The following is a 25591-nucleotide window of genomic DNA, read 5'->3' as shown; positions in this document are numbered from 1 at the left end:
AAATAGAATTATATCATACTTTGACACACCGTCAGCCCTACTCGTCAATGAAATAGATAAATCATAATAACAAATAATCTATACATTCCAAATATATATCGACCAATTTTCCAAAGAAGGATTAGGGTACTAGAATCATTCATCGGAAAAGACAACATGTCATGCACCAAAATCACAATTCTATCCAAAATATATCAACGAACCAGTTTCATAAAGATTCCATAGATGGGATTGAATTGATTTATGGAATTCATCGATGATTTTCTAAATGCCTATATTTAACTGAATTCGATGAATGTTTGCGCAAAGAGGTTGACACAACTCTTCTGTATTCCGTGATCTGAGTAAGAAAAATGACATCTCGATGAAGAGAATAGTGTCTTTGAAGAGATGGGAATGTCTATGAATTATAAGTTACCGAGATATATGAAAAGCTATGTTACCCGAATAGTTCTTGAAATACTTAAAAATAAAAGACCTATAGACCTACCGTGTCACAGATAACATCCTAAATGAAGAAAACTGTTGTCAAGGCATGAACTCGATTTTGCAAAAACTAAGTACAGTTTGTTATATTGGTAAACTTATTGTTAATCCAAAAGAAACGTTCATTTTGCTTAAACTATCTTGTGTCATGTATGTAGTAGTAGTTGGTTTATTTACAGAAGTGAATCCATCGCTTCTAATAAACTGTTGTTGTTTTTTTAATTATTTTAGATCGTTGATTTTCAAACTATTGAATGAACAAGTTCTTCCCTGAGCATCATAAATCCCATATAATAGCCAAAAATGGAAATAATTCTACCAACCTTATCATATAATTTTGTTGCCGGATTCTGTATCCGAACTCGACTTCCAATATCCTATGTACATAAATCCCTAGTACAAGTGTCGTAATAACATTTGGATTTATTACAGATGTTGTGCAAGTTATTTGGGACGTCATGAACTAATTTCTTCAGTGCACTACTATGTGCTGGGATATTTTTCCCGTAGGTTTTGTCCATAGACTATTTAATTGGGAGAGTATCCACACTCCGTTTGATTACTATTAATACTTGTAATTAAGGGAAATCTGGGTGGATAATTTCCAATCCCATGCATGTATGCTGTGATAAAAACATATCCGCCTGGCCAATATTCTTCACAAAATAGACGATCTCTTTATGTTGACGATTACCAAGTCTAAATATTAGCTTAATACTTTTAATAACCTCGAATCTTGAGCCGTTCACTCCGACTATTTTGGGGTTAGCATATGGATGGCATGGCCTCTTTGATGGCAAATCTAAATCTTTGTAAACTCTTAAGCTTGTAATAGAAGCCATTACACCACCATCAAATATAGAAACTTTATTCCCGATGTGTTCTCCACTTACAATCAGCATATCAATTGGAATTATATTCAGCTTACATCCACGAACTGAATGGACGAGTTAAAGTGATCTTATGTTCTTGGACCTTTCTTCCTACACTTTTGGCATTCCATTTCTTTACCAGAGCATGGTCTTCTATATTGATGCACTTCAAATCCATGTTGTATACATATTAATTCTCTCTTTCTCATCCATAGTTATTGACTCTTACTTTATATTTTTTCAAATCCATATTTATCATTATCGGCCTTTGAAATTCTATTAATACCCTTTAATAATAAATCATTTAAACTGTCTTTATTACTCTTTGCCGTTTCAACTGTTCTACACAAGGTGATGGTCTCTTTCAAATTAAGTTGTTTAGTATATTCTAAAACTTGTTGGTGAACATCATCGTCCTTGATTCCACTTGTGACCAGAGTGGACAACCAATCTTCTGATTGCATTTCATAAATGTCTGCCTCCTCGCCAAACATCTTTAGTTCACAATAGAATTCATCAAAATCCTCAAAATTAGCTTGTTTTTGTCTGACTAATATATATCTTGCTGCTGCAATTTACTTTTTATGTTTTAGACATTTACCCATACTCTGAATTAATTTCCCCTAATGTTTTGTAGTAGTAGCTGGAATTTCAACCAAGTGGAGTGCTTTGATAAGGAATCCAGGCAAGCAATACGTCTATGATGTTGCAATCTGCTCTTCTCTGGTATTTACCTCCAAATGTGATTACTTTACATAATTATCCCGGGTCTCAATACATTTAAAAAGTCTGCGTGTTTCATATGTTATTTCATTTGGTGAGATAATTTTTGCCTTAATATTTGGATGTCTTACGCTCTTTACTTAAGTTTCATTTGAATTGTTGGAACGTCTTTCAAAATACTAACTTGCTCAAAATTCAATTTCAACGAGCTCCATTGTTCTTATATTATTTTCCTCTTACATAAAAACTTCTACCGTTTTTTCCTTATATTTCACAACTGCATTTTTTTTTAACTATTTATGTCCGATTGATTCTATGACGGGATGAATTTTTTTCTTCTATTATATATTTTTTTTAATTTTCAGATTGCGACTCAAATGATTCTTTTCTGGGCTCTTCAGGATCTTCTCGCAATGGATAGCATGGCAGTCTCCTTATTATTCGACATCTTGTCGCGTTCTTATGAATCCACTTGTCTGTCTTCTTTAATGTTCTTTTAAAACAATTGACTACGCCATGTGTTATCCAATTCTATAACGGATATAATCTTGGAATAATCATAGGAGATTTCTAAATCAGTACACGCTATTAACTTTGTGTACTATTTTGGTATCTTTCTATTTTTAGCCCTTCCATTGTTTCTCTGCAAATCCTATCACAATATGGTACTTCCATCGAGTGTTTAGCCACCCCACATTAAAGTTAACATTTTAAGCTTATAAAATACAGTTGAAAGTCACAAAAAAGTCAAATTCTTCCAAATTTTTATTTATGCTTGTGTTATAGGTTGTACAATTTTTAGTGTGATCTGTTAATTCGATGTTATGTTGTATTTTGATGAAAATGTATGTTTGTTAAGTATCAGTCTTCAAAGGGCGTCTTTTGAACTTTATAAGCATTTAGAAATGACTTTTTTTAACAACATTCACTATTTGTAAGGGGATTCAAAAGTTTCAATTTTAAAGTTATGGTGCTGAATTTCTAAAGTTTCATTTAAGTTCCTTTTCTCAAGTGATACATAACATCTTAATCTCTATTTTTAATTTTGAAAAATTGTAGCCCAACGAAATACTTCGGATACTCAAACAATCAAAACATCTGTACTTTCTATTATCAATATCCACAAATGTTGTTCGATATAATAAATCGGTTCTTAAAATGAAAAAACTTTATTTGATTTGAAAACAATAAATCCTTGAGATATCCTAGATACTTCCCAGCCAACCTTTTAAATAATTCAAACATAAATGAATTAGTAATTGCGCTTCTAAAACTAACCGAATGATTAAATAGACAGAGGGCATATATTTTTAATTTAGACTATTTTGATATTATTATATTTAACCAAAATAAGCTCAAAAATGTATAAAATGGTTTCTTAAACAAATTAATGAGAGCCTATGTTAATTTAATTGACAGTATAACTTGGAATAAAAAGATATAAATGTCAGAAATTTCCAATAAATCTCGATTAAATTCCATCAAATGGCCTTTTAAACAAAAAAACTCAACGCGTGAATTGAATACTATTTGATTCTAAAATCTGACATTTGAATTTAATCAAAGTATCATGTTCTCAAAATGTTTAAATTTGTACCATTTTTTTAATACATTATAGACTCGGATATAAAATAAAACCAGGCAATATATTTTTGATTGAAAATAAAAGGTTTAATTCTTATTATTTCTTGATTCATTTTAACATTCAATTATAGTATTTTTTTTACTATATTTTTTTACTTCTGAAAAAAGTAAATGGGTTTATCCCTAAATAGCTGAATAAATTATTTGCCTCTATACTGTATTACAGAAGAAAGTTTTTACAAGTAACAATGGATTAAAAAACCATTAAACTAATATAAGTATCATTTTTTGTAAATTGACTATATGATAATAACTTCATATGGATAAAAAACTTATTTCCTAGCTCTTCATTTATTTATAGAACCATAATTGAATTATATAATTTTGTGTTGCAAGTTCGCAAACATAGACTATTTATTTTAGACCCTTTGCACATTGCTCTCTTACGGCTAGGTATAAGTACACATAAAATAAGTTAACAGCAAAATTAACTTCAACCAAAACAAAAACTAATTAGATAAACGCAAATGCGCACTTTTAAGCGTGTTAGGATAGAATTGGACATTCTACCAGGTGGTCCATCAAAATGTGAACACTTTGAATTATAAACTTCAAAAAGATATAATTTATGAATTAACGTTATAATTTCAACAAAATTCATAAAACAAACAGATGTGTATCTGAACTCTCTTAATCATTAATATAACCGCCCTTAGGGGGTAATAATTGCCTTCAGTAGATGGCCGAAGGCCTGGCATCCGCACTTCGGATGTAGTTCTCTGTCATGACGTCCCAGTGATGGCTGACAGTGGCTTTGATGGTCTTGGTGTTTGGATGACGAACGCTACAGGCCTTCCCATTGGCATGCACTCAAAAGATGAATGTCTAGGGGGTTAGCATCAGAGCAATAGAGGGGGAAAAGTGTCAAAAATGAGTTCAAAAGAGTTTTGCAACGGAGATATGGGTTTTATTAATTGCTGGTCTCAAAAGTGGTCACTCTACCCTCAAAAGGATATTTCCACAGATTTGTTAATAGTACTCTGCACAAGTCTGGCGGGAAACCAAGATATATCTTGCATGCGCCCTCATGACTTAAAGGAATTATCTTAGGCTGTTTTCTTTAACTCCTCCAGCTCCAATTTGGCCTTTTTGACATATCCCTTCTTCCTCTTCAACGTTGCTGACAGCAAAGACGGTGGTCCTGGAGATGTCCAACTGCTTGGAGTGTGCTAATGGAAATTTGTCGATCGAATTGTCATGTCCTTGACTTGTACTTAAGCTAGAGAGGCTCAGGTTTGTTTTGTAACTAATTTTTTATGCTTAAATATTTATAAAATATGAATTTACTTCATTCACCCAACCTTAATGAATTATTGAATTTGTAAGTGTTAAGATTTAAATAGACCACCCGGTACTTGTACAAGTAGATAGTATAGTTCAATTCTGGCACGATTATAAGTGGGCGTATTTTTACTTAATTAGTCATACAAAATACAGACCAATATTTCATAATATTTCTGTCCATTATTGGCTTTGTACTCAAATTTTTGGGATGAGTTGAGATATCCAAGTGTGTTAAATATATTTAAGAATCCTCATTTTATTTATGAGACTATATTTGGCTCCAATATGGCGCTTTAAATTAATACTTATATATTTCAAATTATTAAATTATGCCAAAGATTATGCTAATTAAAGTTCAAATTGCGGCTTCTCCAATGTAGCAATCAAGATAATTTGTTTATACTCGTATAAATTGACGATAATTTGTCGAAAAATACAAATTTAATGTAGGCTTAACAATGAGAAAAGTCGTTCTACCTTGCCTTTCTGTCAATGAGCTACATATATGTCAAATTTATATAAAGAAAACATGTTGTAAATTAAAATGGAATAAAGTATTTTAGTGATGATATTTTATTTTTTAGCATTTGCTCATTTTCTTTGTAATAAATGATTTCATTTGCTATCAACATTACGAATTCTTTACATATTATATACTTTATATTCTTTCTTTTTTTATCAACACCAAGGTAATTATTATTTACATAAATATACAGATGAAAAAAATGAATAAGAAATGAAGGAAATGATAAGAACTATGGCTCGATAAGTTTTTATTCAGTTAATTTATGTGCTACATAAGCTTTGACACTGCGGACGGCGAGATTCAATGTCTTTTCTTCCTCAGTATTATTTAACTTACTAAAAGTAATGCTGAATAACATATGTAGCTTTTAAACATTGGACTGCATTTCCAAGAAATTCAACTCTATAAACTGATTGACTATCCACAAAGAGGGACAGTCAAAAAAAGGAAGGCAGTGTATTATTAAACCTTTTTCTACAGTCATTGCATGGCTTAACATGGCTTATGATATAATGTCATATAACATGGCATCAGAGGTAGTTGTAATTTCGATGCTCTCTGGAGAGCAAAAAAGAATCCTCCATTATTAAAATAGGAATCAAGTTTTAGATCACCAACATTAAGGATTTTTTCAACCAGAGCAATGCTCTCAAGCTCCTCACGTCCTGAAAGGTTTTTTGAAGAAGTGTTTTCTATGTCGGTTTTGTTGGACGATATCGTACTATTATTGTCAAATCTAGGAGTGATGAACCAAACAATTCTTTGTAGAGCTGCCCATTCATTAAATATCGCACTGATGGAATCATTTGAGATAACAGAAGCAAACATAAGAAAGTCATAGATTGATGATTTCGTGATAAAACTTCTTAATTCTAATTGAGGCTTTTAATTAATATCAACAAATAACTTACTATATATCTCCGGAAGAATATCTGACAATAAAGACATAACCCCTCACAATTTCTTGCAGTATCTTTCTAAGGCGGAAATATATATATTATGGAAAAGTATTTTCAGGCAAACTTCTTCCTCTTTCATGATTTCCTCAGCTACTGAGGGAATAGCGCATCCTACATAAATTATTTGTTAAACAAGCTTTGTATGATATAGATCGACTCTTAAATTTACACCATTCATAGTAAAATCCTTCTGCAAAAGAACTTAAGTACAACATATTGGAATGGCAGGGTACTTCAGAGTTCCATACTATCCCCAAAATTTTCACCTTGTTGGTCACTTTACATGAGTTGATATCCTGATACCGTACTTACGTAATAAATTTGAAGTCATTAGTTCCATGGCTGCAACAACTTTTCCTTAACTCAATTGGTCCACTCTGTATTCCATTGATGGAGATGTATTCATTTCCATTGTGGTCGTTACAAAAATGTAATTTGAGGGGAGATATTTAATGGAAACTTATTTAGTCACTTCACATAAAGTGGATGTTGAAATAAAAAGTTCCCAACTTATTGTTTATCGAAGAAGTTGAAGTAATTTACATATTTCAATAAGTACTTGATCGTATTTGCAGTATTGACTTCAACATACATATATGAAATTCTTTATATTTTTTTTTTTTTTTGTAATTTATGGCTTTAGTTTGTAGAATAGTAAAAATATATATAAGCAAAAAAACACTTGGCATGATTTTTTTTTATCATTAATCTGTAAGAGACACTTTTTTAAATAACCCCACCGTAAACAAAATTATTAATGACTCTGCAAAAATACAACGGATTTTACCTGAAAAACTTTATTGGAATCTCGATGAGACGACCATGTAGAAAGTCAATATTTGAAATAAATATTATAAAATATCAGATTCATTCTTGATAAATTTAACAATTCCATATAAACATAATATTAACTAGATTTCACCCTAGGAGATTTTGCCACAGTGAATATTTGCCACCTTTTTATTCTTAAAATTTGCCTTTAGTCTTGACTGTTGTACTTCAGATTATAAGAAAAGGAACAGAGCTAGGAAATAAAGAAGGAAGTGTGTGTATGAAATCGATCAGAGTCACGGCTCCAGTGTCATAAGTCTATTTTGAAAGGTATCATTGACTTGTAATAACATTGTAGGGACAAGGCACGCCTGTAACATGGCATGCACAATTTTCTGTATTCCCACTTAAACTCCCTCTTGTCTCAAAAAAAAATATACATATAATGATTTGTTAACCTTTAGAGTTACACATGGTCAGATGCTTATAATACGAAAAGAGTCAACTCATAAAAATAGTTCAAAAGTAAACTAATTATCTATGATTCGTTATACCGAAGAAAAATAGACATTAATGAATAATATTCTTTCTTATATTGAAGATTTAAATACTATAATAATTTTTACATATTTCAAAGGAATTATTTTCGTTAGGGAATTAATGGAATCACATCATTTTGTAAAATATTTTAATATGAAACATAAATTTGATTAAACTGCTTTTGTTGTTTTTTTATAAATTTTAAATTGCTATTTAATTATAATGCACATAACGTCTTGTAATTAATACTGTAAAATATGATATTATATACACCTTGTGTCAACATATATATATGTATATATATATCTTCTTCTTTTGATACATTTTTCTCTCTCCCCTTCCCAACACCCCATCCTTATTGTTATAAAAAGAATAGCATAGCCCGCACATTTTTTATACAAGATTAAAGGATAAACTGGTCTTGGTACTATGACGTATGTCAACAAAGAGAGATAAAAACAAACACTGACTTTATTAGCTTAATTAGCTAGGCTTTGGTATAGGGAGAGTATTCAATTAAACAATTAAGCACATACTTTTGGATCCCCGTTGTGAAAGGGTGAATATCATTATTTGCAGTATATAGTTTCCCTTCCACTTTTAAAATGAGGTATTCCATCTTCAGACACCCCTTGTATCAGGGGGATGTGAAAAAAATGCTCTCATTTCACATTTAAATTATTATTTCATAAAAGGTTTTTTTATGTGTTCATATTATTAATCTACCCCTACGCACACACAATGAATATGAACAAGGGCTACATATATAAAGAGAGTGGTGGATGTCTTATTCTGTAGACATGTTGTTATGTTTCATAAAAATCTATTAATTTATAAATAATCAATACAGTTTACCAAGCGTAGTATCATTGTTTGAACTACTATATTTGATTTTTAATTCATAGTTATAAAATATAGAAGTAAAACGTGTTATATCTGTTTTCTGAAGCTTATAGTATTATATGTGTTAATTACTAATGGCAAATATAGGTTTTTATTTCTGAAATACCATTTTATTAATGTTTAATTATTTTTCGCCGTAAAAGTATAATAGGATTGATTAATTGTAGTGTATACAATTCATAAATTTTCCAATAAAAAGAAACAGAAAAATGCCTAAAACCCGTAATTAATCAGCCATTTCTTCCCAACTGTGTAATTATTTTAAAATAATTGTTGGGAATAGAATACAACTGATAAGAGCTCATTTAAGCTGAACCAATCAAGAACTCATTCAGCTACTAACAAAATACTATATATTTTTTATGTAAGTGAGTTAATGCTGTGACAAATAAAGTTTATTTTACTAAAGTTTTCATTTAGTAAAACGAGACTGGTAAGGCACCTCCATTTGCAATGCAAATTAATAAATTTACCTATAAAAAATTTTCAAAATTCAGAAAAAGTTTAATGAACATTTTAAATTTATTTACACTAAATAACAGTAAGTATATATTAGAACGATAGTATTATAGAATCGTTCTTCGCAGACTGCTGATATCAAAGAAAATATGTCTAAAGATTTTTAAAACTATGCTGGCCGACAAAAGAATAATAATATTTCTGACTAATATAGTTACTATATATGTATTAACTAGATACAAAACCTGGTAGGAATAAATATCGATATGTCTGAGTCATAGAATTATAAACACATGGAATGATCACTTATGCACCTAAGCTTATTTTTCTTTATTTCCCCTCTTGAAAGAATGAAGTAAAAAATGACTTTGATTATTTTTCCCCTTTTTTCAACCTTTTATTTGTCCTCATGTAGGAATACAAAGTTTTACATCATTAGTCCAGGTCTCTAGAGTTCCATGGTTTGAGTAAATATGGAACAAGTAAATATTGATGAGTACAAAAATGATTCAACTGTCTACTACGACAGTTTAGGGATCATAAAAAATTACTGAGTTGATTTTAGCTATTGGTAACCATTTTATTATTTTCAAGCCGGAATGACATTGGTGCAAAATCAAGGAGAAGGACAACAAGACCTCTTATCTCAGAAGAGAGTAAGGTGAAGAAAGAGGTTTGAAAGAGAAAATAGCTCCTAAATATTCTGAAGGTCAAGAAAAACTGAGGCAAAGTTTTGCTCTATTTTGATGAACTTCTTTTCACCGTTATTGCCACTATGAATAAACAGAACAGCAGCTACATCACAACCAAACATCAAGATAATGTCTCAGTTTCAGTGAGACGTCTTCTAAACAAAAAATCCAGCCGGAGCCATAGTTTTGGGCGCTGTGAAGTATTCCCACATATTTTTGTGGAGACGAAGAAGCTTCTCAATGCAGATGCTTACATTGAACTTCTGGTTAAGAAAGTGCTACCTTGGGCCAGATAAAAGTTTGGAGACAATTTTATTTTCCTCAAACGGGGCATTGCACCGCTAAGACCCTGGCCTTCTTGAGAGACAACTTTCAGGACTTTTGGGACCTCAAAATGTGGCTGTGCTAACTCCTTGGCCTACTATATTTAAGTGCGTCTGGAGGAGAGGGTGTGTGCTAATCCTCACAGGAGTGACAGTCTCTAGAGACTTCCATCAAGAGGGATTGGACCAAGCTCGATTCTGATTAAATAGTCAAGGTCAAAAAGGGATGTAGGTCTCCTATCGAAGTAACTATTAGAGCTGAGGGCTCATATATTGAATAAAAGTTATGCCAAAGACCATTTTCAGATGATTTTGTAAAATAATGATCCTCACAAAACCTTTTGTTTAAATTTTACTCTCGAAAAACGGAAAAACAAAAAAGAATATGTAACACTAGATAAGATCAACCCTTTATAAAGCTCCAAAGCATCGTCTAAACTTTGTGTAATCATGATGTATAAGTAGGGTGTAAACAATCTATATTTTTTGGCAAAGGCAAAATGATATCAAAAATGATACACCGTCGACATAGAGTTAATGGGAAGTACTCACGCTAGGACATCAAGGGAAATAAGGCAGAAAATAATATTTGTAGCTTCATCTTTATCTTTTAAATAAAAATATTCATTTTTGACATTATTGTTATTTATATAAATTAAGTTTATGTAAACATGTTGCTGTCTTGGTACAAACAATATACATTTAAGAATATTTTATTCAATTTATTTTAATTATATTTGTTGCTATAAATAGCTGTCATTCTTTTTTAAAAACATTCATTTTTTTTTGACAGTAAAACTATATATTTAAATTTAAAAGGCTTTAAAATATAAAGGTATGAAAATTGCGATAAAACTTTGTAGACATATAGTACATAAAATTCACTTTTATTACTATTATGCTTATATACTATACAAATATGTGCATATACTCTGTTTGTCTACTTACAAAATGATGTATCATAGACATTAATTGATCATAGGTATACATTAGACTGTCCCATTTTTGTACTAATTTTTCTACTGGATTCACCCCAAAAATGGACCTTGGAAAAGTTTTATAGCCTCTTAAGCTATCTTTTACGTGGTAATTGCCTCTTTAGTTTTTAAAAATGGACTTGTTGTTTTTAAATTGCCCATTGATTGGCCTCTTTTACCACCTTTACATCTTTTACCAAATATGATGCTACGATTAAAAATTGTACTTTTTATACTTTATAGTATTCTGATTATTAGTAAAAATATTATACATCTTGTCTTCAATAATTTATGGGGTCTTAGATGGGCTCAATAATTTTTGATTTCCCGGTTTTATAAAACATGATATAAGATAATAGTTTTTCTTTTTTTCAAAAATTATCACTTCAATTAAGGTTATGTTTTGCTTGATGACACAGCGATCCCAGTAACTTTGCAAAGGGTAGTTTTTTATTGTCTCCAGAAAAGGTATTTGTGCAGATTAGACAAATGTTGACCCTAAAACATGACAGTCTAGTTAACATAAATCTTTCACCTTCTTTTATATCTTGAAACTTTAAATTTAATACATATCACAAATTTTATATACAGAATCTAAAATATTACCTGGTAAGAGAGTCCTCGTACTTTTAAATTTATAAAGCATGTACGCTATTTTATTATGATAAAATTAATATCCTCTTGATGGAAGCATGTATAGATAAAAGGAAAATGATTTGCTTTTTATATAACTCTATATCTTTGGCACTTGACTTTTTATCCCTTCTGTGCGCTTACCTTTTTCGCAAAATGTTCCGGGGTCTCTCTTTCAACTTTACAAAAAAACATTGTCTCTCTTCCGTTGTTTTTCTAACTATATGGAAAATTGCTTGATTTATCAATTGATGGTTTTTCAATCCTCAAATATAGATTCCAAAAAATCAAATCTATGTCGGACGAGTAGTGCTAGAAATAAGGAGTTTTCTCTAAAAAAAAGTTATGTTCGAATTTATTATCATTATAAAGGTAGATAAATCATAATTGTCCAAAATTGAAATCTTTGAATAAGTTTAAGGACTTATTTAAATAAAATGTGAAAAATATTCAATAACTATAGTCTAAATTTTAATTATTGAATGCATAATGCTATTTCAAGGCCCATTTAAAGTAATGGTGCAAAATAACCCATAAACAAGGTACTTTACTTAATTTTTTTAACCGCTGCAAAGTAACGTTCATATCCTGTATTTAATAAAATACTATCATGTTAATTTTTGTACTGAAGAGAGAACATTAAGCACATTACGAATACGTTTTTATTGAAAAAGCTGCAATAAATTGGCACTTAAGAACTATCCAACTAGAGGAATATAATTAGGTTTATTAAGGAAACTGCTTTTTTAGTATATCTATTTATATGCATGCAGTATTTTGCATTCATATGCTTTCAAACAATACTCTATTACAAACTTTACTCAATAACAATATTTTATAGAGACGAGAGTACATCGACAGTTGTAAATATTACACAAGTCAACAAAATTTTACTTTTTCGTAAATCTTTTAAATTTCATTTTCATCTCTATGAGGATTATTTCATGTGTTTTCCGTTGAACATTTCTACAATCAAGTTTGTCGGGAGGTATGACCTAAATTGATACATCAAACTTACATTAAGATTGTTGGAGATGATATCACAGTCACTAATCCTAAGCCTATTCAAATAGTTGTTTACTACAAATCCTGCAACTGTCTCCTCATAAAATTTAATCAAATTGGTGAAATTATGGAATCTATTCCGGTCCACAATCTTTCCAAGATCCACAGTCAGTGGTCCATGATATGTCATAGATGTTGTAAGACATATGATTGTTTCATCGCTTATCTCATCGTTAGGCTCTCCACGTGTCAAATAAAAAGTGAAACTCCTTGTACATTTAAACTTTTGTCGACATATAAGTTAGGATCCAAAGATAAATATGTTGGTGACAAGATCTGAAAGCCGTTTTAATTATATAGAAAGATGCTTCATTATTCACGTACAAAAGATTATTTCTATATTTATTATGAGTTATTTGATCGTTATAAAAAACTTAATATGATAAAAACAAAGATATCTCAATTTATTCAAATATTTTATGTATAACACGCGTGCTTAATGTAAAACCTTTCAAAGAATATAACTGTAATATAACTTTTTATAAAAAAAATTATTGACGAAATCATTAATAAAAACTTTAGTGTATACCTAATTATTATAGGTTTTTCCATTTTTATATATGTAATATAGTTCAATATTACAAAATGTTAAAAATTTAAAGACTTAACCTTGATCAATTTATATTTCCAAAATATTAATATTAAACCAACATTGCTACAAAACTAGAACTAGAAAATACTTACTCGTAAAGTGAAACACATATTGGATATTCATCAAATAATCTAATTTGGCAGAATAACAATATTAAACCTGAGGCATTATATCTTTTCAAACAATATTCTTAAAATTAGTCGATTTGTGGAGAGGTCATATAAAGGGGTTGAGTTATTGATCAATAAGTGATTGGTGTTTCAAAAAAAAACTAAACTAATAACTAACTTTTCTAAATTTATTCAAAATCAAAAAAGTCATGGGCTAAAACAGAAATCGGTGATAATTGCAATTTCGTTTATTTCAGGTTCAAAAAAATGAACTTCCAAATGGAATATGGCATTAATAAATGGAACAGAGTTTGTAAAATTTGTCTGGAGATTCTTTTGCATATAAATTTGCCAAATAAAAATTGATATTTAACTGAACTGTCATTTTCTGAATAATTCTTCATTTTTCTCTCTTTTTTTCCAATTTTTCATTCAACGTCGATTTTTAATTTTTTAAGAAAAATACAACAAGACGATGTTTTTGCACAAATGAATGTCATTGCACATCATCACAGAGTATTTTTAATTTGTAGAACATTTCATTACATAATAATTATAATATTTACAAAAGTGAACCAGTTATCAAGTGTTATTTTTTTGACGACATTATTCTTCATAACTTTTCTGTCTTTGAAAGTACGAAAAAAATATTAGTATATTTGTGTTTCATTTACCGTTCCCATAATTGCTATTAACAATTATTTTTTTTCAAAATTAGCGCACTTTATTTTAGCAAATTTCGATTTGGGATTTTTTGTAGTTATTAAATAATGGACTCCAGGGGGGATTTGCGATAATAAGACTTTGTCGATTAGTTTACTAAACCGGATTGATATATGTGAAAAATCCAAGAGAATTAGAATTATCAGGATCTTTTTCGACAACAACGAAACATTCATATTGTAATTATTAGTATATGTGGTATATAGAATTATTTTCTTAATATTTTTTTAATTTTCATCAATAATTTGACCATTTTTAATGTGATTTCCCTCTCTTTCTTTAGCCTGAACAACGCCGGGTAACTTTAGCTAGCATAAGGAAATACATAAATTCAAATATAAATAGCTAAAAAATTAAGTTTTTATAAAATTAGTTTATTGAACTCATATATACTTTTCCTTCGATATTAAATAAAACAAATAAATATTGTATATCAACTATAAATTATTTTTTGTAAATATTTTGAAAATTTTATATTAACACTTCAAATGAACTCCTCTGACGAATAAACAAACAAATGAAAAACTGAGGTTTTATTCCTTTTCAAACAAAAAGTAATAAAATATGTTAGTTTTTTAACCTTAAAATTCCATTTTCTCAAAATTAGATGATTGTATATGATATATATTTATATATATTTTTTTTTAAATGCATCAAACCTTTGAAAAGGATATAAATGCTTTAAATTTAAATGGAGAATCTATTTAAAACCCATATTAATAAGGAAAACTATTTACAGATTCATGATCAACGCGTCTACTACTATTTGAATTACAATTGTTTTGTAAATATATCTAAACAATATTAATATAGCAAAATTTGTCTTTCTGTATGATTACATGAAAACGGGTCACCGAGTGCTCTTTATATTGTACTCCATGATGTATGTCATAGACATATTTTGACCTTATTAATAAAAATTAATTCCTATAAATGAAATATTGCAGACGTGTGCAAATAACATCAAAAGTGTGTGAATATCCTTTGAAATATATTCAAAACCTGTTTGAACGTTAGTGTGTGTTCATAAAAGATGGAAGGTAACTATGAGGATTTGTTACTTAGCTATATTTGAAATTCCATTCCAGCATATGTCCTTGTTTATATCTTTTTTTCCTTCTTCTCTTGTCACACCTGATTGTAGCTGATCTAATAAAACGTCATGAGCATTATTTTTTCTCTTCTCTTGAATATTCTTTAAATTGTTAGGGTTACAATGTTGATTTTTTTTTAATGACCATTCCACACTGGATTTTCACCTTTGGATATAAATATTGAATAGTTACGTGTGAGTGAAAAATTGAGAGTAACATTGAGGATTTCTTAGTGATTTATCTTCGCTATTATTAAAGCAAAATTTGTATTTTAGCTTACTCTTATATACTCAGGGCGATACCGGGTACAACTGCGACTCAATTAATAAAAAATTTCACTAAGAAAATTTTAAAATGTTTATAAAAATAAATTATGTTGATGAATCAATATACATATTAAATTTAATATATTTATATTATAAATAGAGCAGTATGTTGGTAAAATGATTAAATGGGCCAATTTTGGACATTTTTTAATATTGAATCGATTTAATAGATATTTATGTTTTATTTTCACAAAAAAACAAGATCCATTTATAAAAAACGAAATATTTGATAAAATGTTAGCAACTATTATGATGGTCAAAGTAAAATACTTTTGGAAGTCAGAACTCCCAAATTTTGTAATAAATACAACAAATATTTTTTAAATTAAAAGACATGTTTATTAAAACAAGTTTTGTAACATTTTAAAAAAAATATCAGTTGGTTTCGTATTTATTGTTTTATAAATTAAATAGGTAAAATAGATATTTTAAATACATTCTGAAAATTTTTCTTAAGAAAGCAAATTATTCTTTAAGAAATCAAACTAAAATGCGAAAATTAGTTAAGGATTGAACCCTATGAATAGTCGTGTGGCTCTTTTGAAATTGCATTCATCTTTAATTAGCCTATTGAAGCCCAACATGTAATTCAAGGTATGTTATATTATTTTTAACATAGATAACTTTTTGAAAAATACAGATCCTTTATTGCCAAAAAATCTACCATAAATCCTATGTATAGTCAAAATTACTATCAATAAAATCAAATCGAATGCATAATTTTAAAAAACCTGGAAAAAAAAGATTATAGGATATAATTTTTCAAAATCTTGGCAGATGATTTGCTTAGAGCACGAAGAAGATTAATCAATTGAAAAGGCGTATTTTTTGATGATTTAAATGATAACTCAAAAGTTGATTTAAAAAAAAGAGCTATTAGTTGGTCATTATTTTATTCTAAATAATGGTTTGCTATTTAAAAAATCAATATTAGATAGATCCTAATATAAATAAATAGAATTGTTGAAAAAATTACCTGCTCGTAATATGCTTTAGAGGAGAGCAGCTTAGCTGTCATGATATTTCATTATAATGGCAGTGAGCAGCTATTAGAAGAAGAGAATACTCACACATCCATCTTCGTATCGAACAGGTCAAAAATTACCCCAATGTCGATCTTTAATTATTCTCTGTTTCCAACACTGTTTATTTTATTCACCCTAGCGACAGAGAAATATTCATGCATGGAATGCATGGCAAATTGTCATCCTTGAAGCCCCGTCTGCTCCCTGATGGACTTCGTTGACAATTTTGTGCGTACTGTGTTCTTATGGTGGCGACTAGGACAATGTGTTTCTTAGCATTCCACAGCTAATTATGGCCTCTACATCATTGTTCATCGGAGATTTAAAAAAAGTCCCTTTTAACCCCTGAAGATTTGCTTAATAGAGATGAGTAAATAATAATAGTTAGCCCTGTAATTCCTATGTCCCATTTTTTTAAAAGAAACTTTACAAATTTCTGAGTTATTTACATTTATTATAATTAATTATCGAGGTTACAAAGATTGTTTTTATGCCTTTTTTATCTATTATCTATCCCAAAGATGAATATGACAAAAAGGATGAAGAGATATCTTATTCGGTTTAGAACATGTCTTTTTAAAAAAAAATTATTTATTTAGAAAACTACTATGCTGTTACTTTCTACAAATTTCTCTAACTTTTCTTTTTGATGAGTTATTTAAAGAAATAAAAAATGTTATAAAAGTATTTTATTCGTTCACTGATGCTTATAAAATCGTACATAATAACTACTAAGGGCAAATAAAGTTTTATATTGCTAAAATTGAATGAATTAAATAATGAACATCCTTCTTTTGATGGAATTAATGAACTTGGGTCCTTCTATTATCCAAATATTAAGCTAGTTTTATTTCTTAAACACAGAATTACGATAATTAATCAGATCAACATTAGATTTGGACATCAACAAGATATGATTTGTGATTATAAAATTTGAATTATTATAAAAATTATATGAAATATTAATTACTTTTGACGAACCTTTGGTAGTAAAAATGTCCTCATTAACTTTGATGAGATAAAGTGAAATATATGGATTAAGAGCTGATATTACATTTTAGTAACGTCTATATCTTAAATTGAAAAAAGGGAAATATAAAAAGAAAAAGAACGACAGGAAATTGAACAAATTATTATTATATAATCATTGGTTCTAATTTTGCAGTCAACATTTTCCCAACTAGTAATTTTGCGGCTTACATTTTTGTTTCTTGGAGATTTTGTCGCATGACATATTCACCGTCTTTTTATCATTTATATAATATGTTCAAACTTTATCTTTAGTCCTTACTGTTGCATCTCAGCTATTTGTAGATCAAAAGAAGAAGAAAAATAGTTACTAAATAATGAAAGAATAATATTTACAAGGACAAAGGAGTCACAAATCAATAGTCTAATTCGAAAAGACTATTAAATAGTTCCGTCTTACTCATAGTCAAGATCCTTTTTGATGCTTGAAGAAATGTATAAAACTTCAACAATTGAAAGAAAGGAATATTTCAACAGTAAATACTAAAAGTAAACTACGAACCTATAATATAATAACATAAAAAGAAGGCAATTATGTCATGTGGGAAAATCACAAAGAGATGAAATTACAAGTGGCGGAATTATTCACGGCAAAATTACCTAAAGCCCCTCCAACCGTAAGGAGAGGGAGAGAGGATGAATAAAGTTGCATAAAAACACCTACGGGTATTTAAAGATAAAAGAAACCGAACATTAACGTTGGACCTACGTCTACAATCTAAATATTATATTATATCAGCTGCAAGCAGGTGTGAGAAGAATTAAATAAAAACCAATTTTAGTCCGTAAATAGCAAGCACATTATTTTATTTTTCCTTCTTATACTTATATACAGAAGCAGTTTCGTAAAATAGTTACATTAAAACACATTTTAGTTTCAAATTAAATCTTCTGGGTAAGATAAAATCGCAATGTAGATAAAATTTACAAAAAAATACGTACATAAAACTTATAAAATCAACACTATCGGAGTTAAAAAAATACGCCATTCACAATAAAACTCAGATAATTTATGAAAATACTAAAGACAAGTTGAGGGATAATTTTTTGTTCAGCCAAAGTCCACAAATTATTCCACAGAGACATTACTGTTATAAAGGAAGTACTCTTATCTTCAGTTATATTCCAAGTCGAACGAGCACTTATTTATATAACTCCCGAGCAAACCTTCATTGTTACTCCCCGTCATTAATGAGCACACACATTAGTTATTACTTTATAATTAAATGATTCCTTCTCAAGAATTAAATTATAATGATAACAGCTCTAGAAAAAAAAATGTTCAATTTGCAACTATAAAAAGTATCTTATGCTTTATATGGTGAGTTGAGCAAGTTAATGCAACTTAACTTAGATAAGTAATAAACTTTTAACTTAACTAGCTAATTATTTAAACGGCGGTATTTGAACTTTAACTTAACTAGTTAATTTTTTTAACAAAATTAACTTTTAACTTAACAATTTAATTTTTTTAACTGCATTATCTTAACTTGATTAAGTTAATTAGTTAAAGTGAATTATTTTTTTATTCTCAGTTGAAATACTAAAAAAAAAACTCTTAAAATAACTGTTACTTCTCCCATAATTTAGTTAAACACTGTGGCAATACTATCTGTCTTACCAAACTTTAAAACTCGGTCATTCCACACCAAATCATTTTATATTATCTCCGATATTTTTATAATTTTACATATAGTTTAAAATTACATAAAAGCTCAAAAATCTAAAATTTTAGCTTTCTTGACCTCCATTTAATTACTTAATTTCTCTTGCATTGCTTTTTCACTTGTAGGGAGCTTGAATCTGTATTTTTTTCTTGCTCGCTCAATTGGATGTAGATAAAATCCCAGCCATAGAGACCAACATAATAATCTTTATTGTTAAGCCTTGATAAATCTCTCAATGGACTAACTTAAATAGTTAATCTTTAATATCGAAATTAATTTTTACTTAACCAAGTTTTGGGTGAGTTAATTTAACTTAAAGTACTCTAAAGTTAATTAAGTTAAACTTAACTAGTTACAAAAATTAACTTTAACTTAACTAGTTAATTTTCATAGAAATCGATATTAAATGTAACTCAAATGGTTACTAGAAAATAAAACAATAATTAACTTTAACTTAACTACTTAAAAAGATAAGTTGACTTGGCCATCACTGTTTATATGTCATATTTTATACAACATTAGAAATGAATCTTTTCCTCCTCCTTCCTTCCACTTTTTAAAAAATTACTTGAATATGTTGTATTATGATACTGCCCCTCTTTTAACTTATAAATCGGTTTTGGCGACATTAGATATGTTATGTTATAAGTAATTCGTTATTATTTTTTCATTTTTGTTGAGAAATGTCGATAAGATGTTGGGTTAAAATGAAGAATACTTTATTAATTGAATATACACAATTCTTTTTCCCCTATGGTTGGTCAAAATCAGTGCGATTTCTTAGAGTAGAATAGTTATTAAATGAAAGAGGGAATGGAATTAGAAAATGGTGTAATGGCTATCTTATCAAATAAAACTATTTGCTAGTCAATCTATTTGTTTTATGATATAGGAATATTAACTAAAGTTAATTCAATTTCAGAAGACATTTGTTACACAATTTTTTTAAACCTCCGTAAAACACAACAATAAAACATATTTTATTACATGATAAACAGTTGAACAATTAAAATAATTACTTCATTTAATTTTTTTTTAAATATGACATCGATTTTTCACTGGCAAACATCAATTTGACTGCTAAAAATACTTGTATAAATATAAATATTGGGGATTCAACAGGATATAATTTGTTCATCGTATCATAGAAATATTAAATTTGTATTCTTTTATTTAAATTTTGAGAATCAATTTATAAACCCTCAGTTTTTGATGAGGTAGCTTGTATTATAAAAAAAAATAGCTAGAATTTTTTTTTTAACTGTAGAAGGATCCAAAGAATCATAAGGAAAAACAAAAAAAAACGAAAGTACTTGAAATTCACTAAACTTCGATTACAAGTTGCAAGATACACGAAAAAATCTTAAACAAGGAATTTTCAGTTTAAATAAAGAATTTTATATTAACTTATTTAATGTATCTTGAGCATACTAAAAGGTATTGGCGATAAAATATTGATTCAATGAAATATGACGCAATATTATAGGTCTTAGTGTGTAAAAAATCCTAATTAACTATGAAAGGTTTAGTTCAATTCCAATTTTCATATAATTTCTATTCTACTAATTCCGCAATACTACAATATAAATACAGTGGTTATTATTAGTGTAATAGCATTTTATGATAAGTTATAAAATATTTTCCTATTTTTTTTTTCTATTTCCTAAAATTACATCCATACATTTTTATTTTGAACTAAACTGAGATAATTGGGTCAAAAAATAATAAACTCATAAGATTGACTCTTGTTTTGATACGTAAAAAATCTTTTTTTGAAAGGAAATAAGTAATTAAATTTCATTTTAACTTGAAGGTATTAATTCGAACTCCAATTGTATTTTATTTGTCTCATTTATTCAGGAAGTTATCACAATAAGGGATATCAGAACCTAATGTTTTAACCATTTAAGTAGTGCATTGATATGATCCATTTCATTAATGTTTTTGTAACGATATAGAATATATTAATAAAAAAGTAAAATAACAAATGTAATATGTAAATATAAAAAGGTTTGAGGATAAATTTCTTAATATTTTTAAGATGTCTATTTGTGAATGTTAATTAGTAAAATTAATTATTATTTTATAGGTAAGTTTGTACAAGAGTAAGACATGTCCAATTTCTATCATATTATTTATTGTTCACATTATTATTGCAATTTATGCCAATTCTTTGAATGGTGAGTTTTCCATAGTCACTCAATCCAGGCCCTCAATAACAAAAACATGATAAATTTCTATTTACCTTAACATATATATATATACATAAATATCGTTTATACTTCTTACAGCAATATTTATTAAGATTGATAATTTTTTTTTCTTTTTTAATTCAAGCTTTTCCACTTTGTAGAATTGATGTTTGTAATATCTTTTATATAATTATTAATAAGGTTTTTTTATAATTTGAAAATAATTTTTATCATAAATAAATGTCACCAATCAATGATTTCATTAGTATAAAAAGGCAAATGATTTGAGTACATGATTCAATGTGTAACTAGAAATAGCAAAAACACATCGTGTGTTTTAAAAGGTTCACCTATAGTATTACATGAGTCATACAGTTTCCCACTCAACAGATTATGAACTTACCTTGATGTCAGAGGGTCTCTCCTTAAGTTATGTATAACATTAAACACTTGTCTCTTATTAACTTTGAATGTGTGTAAGGAGTAGCATCTATGGATCCTCAGCACAAAGTTTAATCATTTCTTATGGGAGCAAAGATTTTTTTTTAACAATTGACAAATTACAATGATATATTATAATAAGTATCACCTCTCTCGAAGGAACAAAATTCATATGAAATCTCAATTCTTTTCGAGCAAAACTATTCATTCTCTATTTTCCGTTTTCTCCTTTCAGCGCATCTCCGAATGTACTATGTTCATAGTACATATATATGTACTTTGCTTGCGTTTGTATGGCTTTTTCTTTGATACCCTTCTTCCTCCTTACTCTTTCATAAACAAGTGACTGCTAGTCTAGGTTAAGTTTGATATTAGTTTATTTTTTCTTCCGTTTAAGTTAATAAGATTGATTAATTATATTATACACATAAACTAGATTATAATCTCCCTGTAAAAAAAATACATTACGTCATTATCTTAATTGAACCTCGCAACCTTCTATCCTAAAATAAACAGAAAAAAGTTGATAGTTGTTAGCCAATGTTTCCTTACTAAGTAATAATAATTTATATTTTTTCAAATTGTTAATAACTTGCAAAAACTACCACGAACTCAACCAATCAACGTTCAGAACACTGATACGGGGGGAGCAGAAAAATCAATAGGAAACAACTAAAGCATTGTAAATATTTGTGTTAGAGAGGGGATTACATTATTAGAAAACAACAACAAAAGACGCACGAAAAAAACAACATTTGTGTGTGGTTATTAAGCACACTATATTTCTCGTCAAGTGCTGAAAAGAAATGGAAGTGATATCCTTGGAATCTCCTTGTGAAGCTTGACAAACAAAGTTCAAGTGTTATAATTACTTCTTCCTTACGACGTCCATTTTTAATACAGCTTCATGATGTCTTCTAAAAGACTTACATAGATGCACATACAAGTATTTATCCTGAGGGAACCTCCTTTTAATGAACTTATACGCCTCCCAAGCATAATATAGAACTGTTTTCATCATCTTTAATTTATTTATTACTAGCAGTAATACCCGACATTCCATTAATATATATTATGCACCGATAAACAGACAAACTTTGCTTTATAAAAATACAAGATAACTCTTCAACAAATCTTCAATTATCTCCTCAAGGATGAAAGAATAAAGTTGATAACTTCAGGGGAAAAAAACGTTGTTCAGATTCCCTGCTACAAAAATATTGGATGCTAAAAAAACTTAAGATTTACAATCCCAAATATATGTACACTCCTTTTCTTATTTATTATGTGGTGCTGAGCTTTAACTGCACTGTTGAGTAATCCTCAAAAAAAATGACATACAGACAAATTTTGCTTTATTTTATGTGGGTAGCTCTTTAAATATACATAACCTAATTCAGTCGAAAACCAAATAAAAGCCTTGTTGTAAACTAAGAAAACTTTTTGTATACAAATATTGAATGAAAACTAGGTTCATCAAAAATCTATCAATTTTCTCAATTTGGAGTGCCATTTATTGTTAAAAGTGACTTTACAGTTGGTCTATCACAGTAATGGTTCCTTCATTTGAATTATGGTCATTAGCTTCACGATGTTGTGTGTTTGTGAAAGTAACACATTTTGGAATTGAAATATACATAATATTTTAAAAAAAATATAGCTCTCTAAAAGCAGGGACCATCTGACACACATGTCTATGGAGGTAACACATCCTGGAGAATTATACCACTAATAATAATAATTGTAGTAAAAAATGAATTTGGTATATAATCATAATCCGCCTTGGAACTGTTTACACTCTTTTCGTCCATTCATTCAGTTCTGACAAATTTCCGTTCGGGCACTCGTTTTTACATTTTAAAAAACGGAGACCACATGACCCATTTGTTTAAATTTTAGTTGGTTACCAAATACTTTTTTTTTCTATTGAGAGGACACTTTTGAGGTATCACAGATGAAGTCTTCTACGTCTTTACATTTATTTTATCATTCAACCTTTCCCTCCCAATTGTAACGCACTTTTTCCCAGAACCATTTTTTTTTTTAACTTTTTCTGTTAATGACAGAGTTTACTGTTACATTTTTAATAAATTTGACAAGAAATGTAATTTTTTGAGTCAAACATTGTGATTGTGGCTCAAATATAAATCTTTATCTAGAAGCGATATATTTGGAATCACTCCGATTTCGAGCATCAACTCTACTCCAAAAAGGACTTACAGTTCCCAAATCCATTATGAATCTTCAGTACTAACCTCCGTATTTCATTAGTACACTCACTAGTGATTACTTTATATTGAGATTGTATCTCTTCAAGAATTAAACTATAATAATAATAGCTTTGGAAAATAAAAACACTCCTCAGATTGTGCATTAGAAAAATTATATAATTTTATGAATTTCTCAAATACTTATATTCAAAAATTAACTACATATATTCATAAAGTACTTCTATACAATGTTAAACATTGAAATATGTTCCCAAATAATAAAAAAATTAATGGCCGAGGTTGAAAAGATTTTAACTGCTCTTATATTCCGTATTTTTATTTGAATATATATTTATCATTTATTTGTCTATTAGTATTGATACATACATTGGAGTCATAAAATTATTCAAATGTGTAATAAAACAATTAATTAATATGCTAGAGGTATATAATCATAGTGGAGAAATAAAATATACAGAAACAGACAGATGACCGAAACAAGAAATAGCAACGCAAAATAGTGAAATGGAAAACACACTAAAAAAAAACCCAGGATCTAGGATTTAAGATTTCCCTATCTATAAATATTTGAATTATTTGAGAAGATGGTACAAATATTGTTTTTTGCTTAAACTGTTGCCAAATATATCGCTTAAAAAAACTATTTCTCCACCGATTATTTCTAAAAAAAGTTGTTTGACAAATTCTGTTTTCTCATTCTCTTATTGTGACGATCAATTTTAACTAGTTTATGTGCAATTTCCATTGTCTCTATTGAGATATAAGAATAATGGTTTGATATAAATTTGTCAAAGAATACAAATGTAATCCATTCTCAATTTTAAGAAAAATCATTGTGTTGACTTTTTGACGAGCCAAATATGTAAAAAATAGAAATTATTTTTCTGACAATTAATTTGTAGTTACTGTTTAACCTTTCATTTGAGATTCACATGTGAATTAGATATCAAAGTTCTTTTATTCTTATCTTGTATTTACTTTTTATAATAGTTGAGTGTTTCTTGAATTTTTAAAATTTATGATAATTTATTCAAAAAAGATTTTGAACAAAATATATTTTTTTTGGAATAAACAATAGATGTGAGTAATAAAGTGTAAAATTCGGTTCTCTACTATTCCTATACAAAGTTTATAATTAAGTAAAAAACTCATTTAATTATAGGTTTGAAGCGTTCATTTTGATTTATTTATCTTATTAGTTTGTGTTAATATGAATTATTATTCTTCAAAAACAAGCCAAAAAAAAAAAAAAAAAAAAAAAAAAAAAAATGTACAATAACCATTGTACAAAATATCAAATATAG

At 28.5% G+C, this 25591-nt stretch overlaps 1 protein-coding gene across 1 annotated transcript in view; it reads right to left on the bottom strand.

Moving 5' to 3' along the window:
• Positions 1-22309, bottom strand: part of LOC121113557 (pickpocket protein 28) — a 111877-nt gene extending 89568 nt beyond the window's left edge. Inside the window, exon 1 of the mRNA XM_040707363.2 lies at positions 22019-22309. The gene's annotated coding sequence lies outside the window, so the exon portion shown is untranslated. The remainder of the gene's footprint in view (positions 1-22018) is intronic.
• Positions 22310-25591: the final 3282 nt, after the last annotated feature.

The sequence above is a fragment of the Lepeophtheirus salmonis genome, chromosome 2 (assembly GCF_016086655.4).
Source record: "Lepeophtheirus salmonis chromosome 2, UVic_Lsal_1.4, whole genome shotgun sequence".
Lineage (NCBI taxonomy): Eukaryota > Metazoa > Arthropoda > Copepoda > Siphonostomatoida > Caligidae > Lepeophtheirus > Lepeophtheirus salmonis.
This window is presented reverse-complemented; position numbering and strand designations above follow the sequence as displayed.